At 42.8% G+C, this 5,991-nt stretch overlaps 1 long non-coding RNA gene across 1 annotated transcript; it reads left to right on the top strand.

Annotated features, from left to right (window-relative positions):
• The first annotated feature begins 256 nt into the window (after window positions 1-256).
• LOC114627516 lies at window positions 257-1,066 on the top strand. The gene is made up of 3 exons (XR_003712374.1): window positions 257-322; window positions 520-610; window positions 847-1,066. It is a non-coding gene; the product is annotated as an uncharacterized LOC114627516 (long non-coding RNA).
• The last annotated feature ends 4,925 nt before the right edge of the window (window positions 1,067-5,991 follow it).

The following is a 5,991-nucleotide window of genomic DNA, read 5'->3' on the forward strand; positions in this document are numbered from 1 at the left end:
GGTTTGTATCAGCATAATCTACTTAATAACATCCAATTTCTATTTTTGAAAAGAAAGCATTCACAGATAAATTTAGGTCAGGCTTGTTTGAGAGACATGGGAACCGATCTGTATAAGATATGGGGCACAGGTGACTGCAATACAGACTTGAGCTGTTGTGCACAACCTTTGGGCAAAGAACAGGAAACAGCTGGCTTTAGTGTTTTACATAGACAGTGATATTTGATAGAGAAAACAAACTGTTGCACGGAATGTGGGCAGCTATTTGAGAAACGCCTCATTTCCTCCATCAACAGAAGTCTGCACACAGGCTGGAGAGATGGTGAGATGGCGTCACGGTTAAAAGGATGACTCAGCAGCTGCCCTTCTGGTGGTCCTGAGTTCAATTTCTAGCAACCACATGGTGACTCACAACCATCTGTGATGGGATCGGACACCCCCTTCTGGTGTGTCTGCAGACAGCAACAGTGTACTTACATACATAAAATAGATACATCTCTCTCTCTTTTTTTTTTAAAGGACTCTGTACACAAGAACTGAATGGAGAACCTGTGACCAGCCAGCTGAAGCTTCCAGATGTGTGCCTACTGATGCCTAGCTCTTAAATGAGGTGACTGTGTCTTAGTTACTGAACCAAAGGAAAGTCCTTTGAGAGAAAGCTGATTTCATAAGGGTAGAATAGAGCTTTCCAGAAGCTAGGGAGGACACGGGGGGGGGGGGGGTCTGGGAGGTGAGGTGGAACGAGCAGCACGTACAAGGTAATAGCTCAGAGAAGTAAGTTTTGGGGTTCTATTACAGTTGTACACTGGACTGAATAACGGCACTTGATTCTCAATTTCAAAATAGCTAGAAGAGTGGACTTCCAATGTTCCCATCGCCGAGCAATGATAGATGGGGGCTGGAGAGACGCCTGCGCAGTTAGAAGCAAGTACTGCTCCTGCAAAGGAGCTTAGTTTGCTTCCCAACACCACACCGGGCAGCTCATGACTGCCTGTAACTTCCGCCCCAGGAGGAGTGATACCTTCTTCTGGTTTCCCATTCTACCCGCAGTCAGGTTCATAGTCACCCCTGCCCACACCTATATGTGATTAAAAATAAGTCAAAAATCTACAAAGGAAATGATAACGGTGATATAAATGCTAAATACTTGGTCTTGGATCATTTTTCCATTGTGTGTGTATACTTGCAAGTATCACTCTGTACATCATTAATACCTATAATTGTGCCAATTAAAAACAAACTAAGAGAAAAGCAAATGGGCCTCAGATGAGTCTCACATAATTGATCAATACTCCCCGAATTCAGATGGCTGATGAACAACAAGGGAAAAGGGCTTATGTTAATGAGGTACCCCAGTTCAGGTGCCACGTTAGAGCTGCATTTAGGTCCCAGAAGGCTTTGTGTTTATTTTCCTAGGGTAGAGGCCCAGGAACCTAGGACATAGTTCATGGAAATGGGATTTGATGTGAGAAAGGTTAATACCAGTTTCCTGTGACGTAGAGCCCCACCCTAGGAATGCTCAAAGTCATTTTGTCAGTCTGGGAGAATTGGGGATGCTTCTCCTTTTAACACCAGGAGATTTGCCTTCTTGCTGCACAGAATGCCATAGGCAAAGGGATTTTTGTTGTTGTTGCAGCTGATTGTAATTCCTCTTTGAAGGGTTTATGTCTCTCCCCAGCTTAGGTCTTTAATAAATATGCAGAAACCACTCTTAAACCTTTACTCGTTTTTTTTTAAATAGCAAAACGTCATCTACACATATTAGAATAGACTCATGAGGATTCCTAACCCCTTAAGTTCCCAATTAAGAAGCGGAGAGAAATATACCGTGAGAGGAACGTTAATAAATGCCAGAGTGAAAACAGGCCAGGTCCATTGTTGGTTTTCCCACGAGAAGGGAAATAAATATTGACTACCTGGATCTAACGGACATTAAACCCATCCCGGTAAAGAGAGCGGCTTCAGGCAGTATTGAAGACAAAATGGAATTTGGATTAAGGGTCATTGGGAAGAAGGAATCACAACTTTATGTATTGTCTGTGGTTTTGCATGAGTCACCATCTATGCCCACGAGGCTTCTTTTCCTGGACAACACCAGAGTATCAGAAGGGCTGGTGCAAGGAATAACGAGTCCCCGCTATGAGATGCACAGTGGGCTGCAGCCCTTTCCAAACTCTGTGTTTTCAAGGGGATTGAACAGGAACGGGTGAGGATTTAGAAAAGTCAGTTCACACTCTGAGGGATTTGCTCCTTAGAATTCTTTATCAGAATTTTATTTTTTATTTTTATTTTATTTTATTTTATTTTTTGTTCAGAGTCATCAAGGTCCTGATACAATTTTTCAGATTGAGATTGGTTAAACTTTTCTTGACTAGGAAAGTACTATCTAAGTTATGCTATTGAGAGAGATAGGGTGTGGCTCAAAAGGAACACACTTGCCTAGTGTGCATGAAGTCCCGGGTTCTATCTTCAGCCTGATACATGAATTTCATTACTGGAAAGAAAGAGAGGACACAGCTTGGTGCTAGAGCCTCGCCTATCGTATATGAGTGTGTGGCTTTGGTCTCTGCATGCTCAACTATATAAACACATTCATAAAGAAATAAACAATATAGAAAATAGGTTGCACTATTGAAGGACCATGCATGGTAGAGTCCATCAGCAAAGCATTTGATGTAGCTCTTCTGTTTATGTGAAGAATCCCATCCAATAAAATTGACTAATGTGGTATCATATAGAAGGTTGTGTTGGCTGGTCAGGAGTCACAGCCACAGATGAGGAGAGGGAGGGTCTGATCCTTGTTTGAAATCCCTGAACAGGTTAATGTTTCCAAGGAAGGTGGGTGAAGAGCACAGGAGAATTGAGAGCAAAGCAGCTCTTGCATGTACCAGAAAGGCTTGCTTCTGTTGTTGCTTTGTTATTGAAGCCAATTCTCCTTGACGAACTCATGGGATCACTGGAACTTAACCGACCTCAAGGCCTCTTCTTTATTTTGCTTTGGAATAACAAGAAGGATGTGGCGACTCGGTTTCTTCGTTATTTTTCATTTTTTCCTCTTTTTCCTTTTCTTCTTCCTCCTTTCCTCCCCACTTTCTCTTTTCCACTCCTTTCTTTATAAAGTCTCACTGTAGAGCCTAGGCTAGCCTTGAACTCATGATGCTCCTGCCTCAGCTTCCTCAACATTGCTGGTATTATAGTACCACCACATCCTTCTTGTGTAATAGTTTTCTGGAGGTTAAAATACTGCATCCAGCAGGTGTTGTACCTGTTTGCAAGCCCCAAGAGGATAAGCCATAGAGCCCTTTCTGGTACATGGGTGCAGCTTGGGTTCAGCTGCAGGTCAAGTTCTCAGGCTTTTTTTTTTTTTTTTTCTTTTAAGATGGAGTCTGGTCCCAAGATAGAGTAGGTTTGGCCTCTCACAGGGAAACTGTTTAAGCAGGAAAGTAAACAACTCAAAATAGCTTCAGGGAGGCCCTCAAACTGACCAGACTTACCTCCCAGCCAGAGTAAACAGTTAAAAACAGAGTTTCCTGAGACTGGAGGAAAAGAGATGCAGAGAAGAGTTTCAGACTAGCCAAGCTGCAAAGACTCTCAGACCAGATCAACTGCCTGAAAGAAGCAGAGCCAAGCTGCCTAGAAGAGGTTTAGACCAACTGAGTCATTTGGAAGGGACACTCTAACCTGTTGAGCTGCCTGCAGGGTACCCCAAGTTTCTGTCTATGTGGCTGTCTATGAGTCATATCTGTTCCCATAAGTACCTCCTTCACACATATTCCCATAAGCAACCCTAATAAAACTCACTGGGTCACCAAGTGGACTTTGGTCTGTCATGGGTTCCCCACCTTGTCTTGGGAGAGTCGACGTATGTTGTGGTTCCCCAGGAAAAGTTTTGTCACACAACATCCTCTTTCAAATTTAAGGTCTCTTTTTTATTTAATTGTTGTTACACGCATATACATGTGTATATATGTATTCCTAAAAACACACGTAGAACATGCTCAATCTGTATAATGTCACTTGTATGTACATTTTTGGTGCTGTCCATTTGGTATTGGACAGTCAGTTGGTGTGCTCTTCCCTGGGAAAGAACATTTCTTTTGCTCTCAGCGTTCCTTAGCTTCCTGTACTCCTCTGTACAGGCTTGAGACCTAATTTTTCTTGTTTACTCATTCATTTATTAATCTATGCTGTTTCCAGTTATTTGTTACCACAGGAAATGGATATAAACGATAACACATCGATTCTCATGGAAACGTGTTTTCACTTAACTAGAGCAATGCCCAAGAGTGCAACTGTAGAATCAGGTGGAAGTTGTATCTATGTCTAGTTTTTAAGTGAACTAATTGGTGTGTGTTGGTGTGTGTGGTGTTGTGTCTATGTGATATATGAATTGTGGTATGTGTGTATGGTGTCTGTGTGATATGTGTATTGTGGTGTATGTGTGTATATGTGCATACTCTCTTGGGAGCATGCATGCTACAGCGTGTATAAGTCAGAGGACAAGTTTGTGGAGTTGGTTCTGTCTTCTTTACATGGATTCCGGGGACGGAGTCTTTATCCTCTGGACCATCTCTCCACCCAACACGTCTAGTTTTATAAGAAGCTGCCGAGCTATTTTCTAGACTCAATGTGCCATTTCCAACTGCCATCGGCCACGTGTGTAGTGTCTCTTAATCTCCGTCCACATACGGTGTTTCAGTTTTCTGATATGTGTGTGCACAATTGCATATCGCTGTGTTTTATTATTTTTTTTTGGGGGGGGAGAATGCTGGAGATTTCTAGGGCCTTGCATATATTAAGCATTCCTTTAGCTCTAAGCTAAGCACCCAGCCCTCAAATCATGCTGAACTTCTTCTCATGTTCTCACTAACTTCATACCACTGCTCTCCGTGACATGTCTGTTCCTATCTTGTGCTAAGATATTTTTTAAAAGTATATGTTTTTTAGGGTGCAGAATGTGCACACCGCAGCATAAGTGTGGAGGTCAGAGAACAACTGGCAGGAGTTGCTTCTCTCCTTCCACCATCTTAGGTCCAGGGATCCAGCTCAAGTCCTCAGGCTTGGCAGCAAAACCTTTAACTGCTGAGCCATCCTGTCAAGTCAGATTTTGATGGGATCAGTGGGGTGAATGGGTGTGTATGTGTGTATATCTATGTGGTATGTGTATTATGGTGTGTGTGATTGTGTGTGTGTGGTGTATCTATGTGATATGTGTGTGTATGTGTGTGTCGTGTATCTATGATATGAGTATTGTGGTGGGTGTGTATTTGGTTTAGCTTATGTGTCTTAACATATGAGGGACTAAAGTTATTCAAGGTGACTGCATCACCATGTGCAGAAGACTTTTGGGGAATCAGTGACCCTTAAGCTCCACAGAGAAAAGGGGACTTAGGAAGCATCTGAACTGGAAGATTGTCCCAGTGAATCACAGTTCCCTCAAGGTGTGGTCTGGTTTGAATAGTCCAAATATCTTTACCCTCCACTTTCAGTTGCCTCTCCTCCAGGTTTGGTTTTGTGCATATACAGCTGGTAGCCAGTGCTCCAAGATTTTCCACCTGATCGAGAATCACATTTTCTTAGGTCTTGGATTTTTATCATATTTTCAACCCATGATCATATTGTTACTGTCAAGAGAAGTTTTGAAGACCTAATTGAAAATAATAATGACATGACTTTGAGAAAATCAAAAGGGAGGGCATGAAGGTGGGCTCAGCTTCATCACAGTCCTTGAAGGGCGAGCAGCCTTTATGGCTGGTGACAGATGTAGAGAAATCAGACAGAATCGAAGCATGGGAAAGGTGCCCTTGCTGACTTTGAAGACAAGGAGCTACATAGAAGAGCTTGAAAGAAGCCTCTTCATGCTGAGCGTGACCTCTGATCAACAGCCGGCAAGGAAGCAAGGCTTCTGCCCTATGGCTGCATGAGACAGTTCACTCATTGCCAACCACCAGAAACAACTTAGAAGTGGCTTCCTCCAGAGCCCTGCCATGC

This window comes from Grammomys surdaster, unplaced genomic scaffold (genome assembly GCF_004785775.1).
Source record: "Grammomys surdaster isolate TR1022 unplaced genomic scaffold, NIH_TR_1.0 255, whole genome shotgun sequence".
Classification (NCBI taxonomy): Eukaryota; Metazoa; Chordata; class Mammalia; order Rodentia; family Muridae; genus Grammomys; species Grammomys surdaster.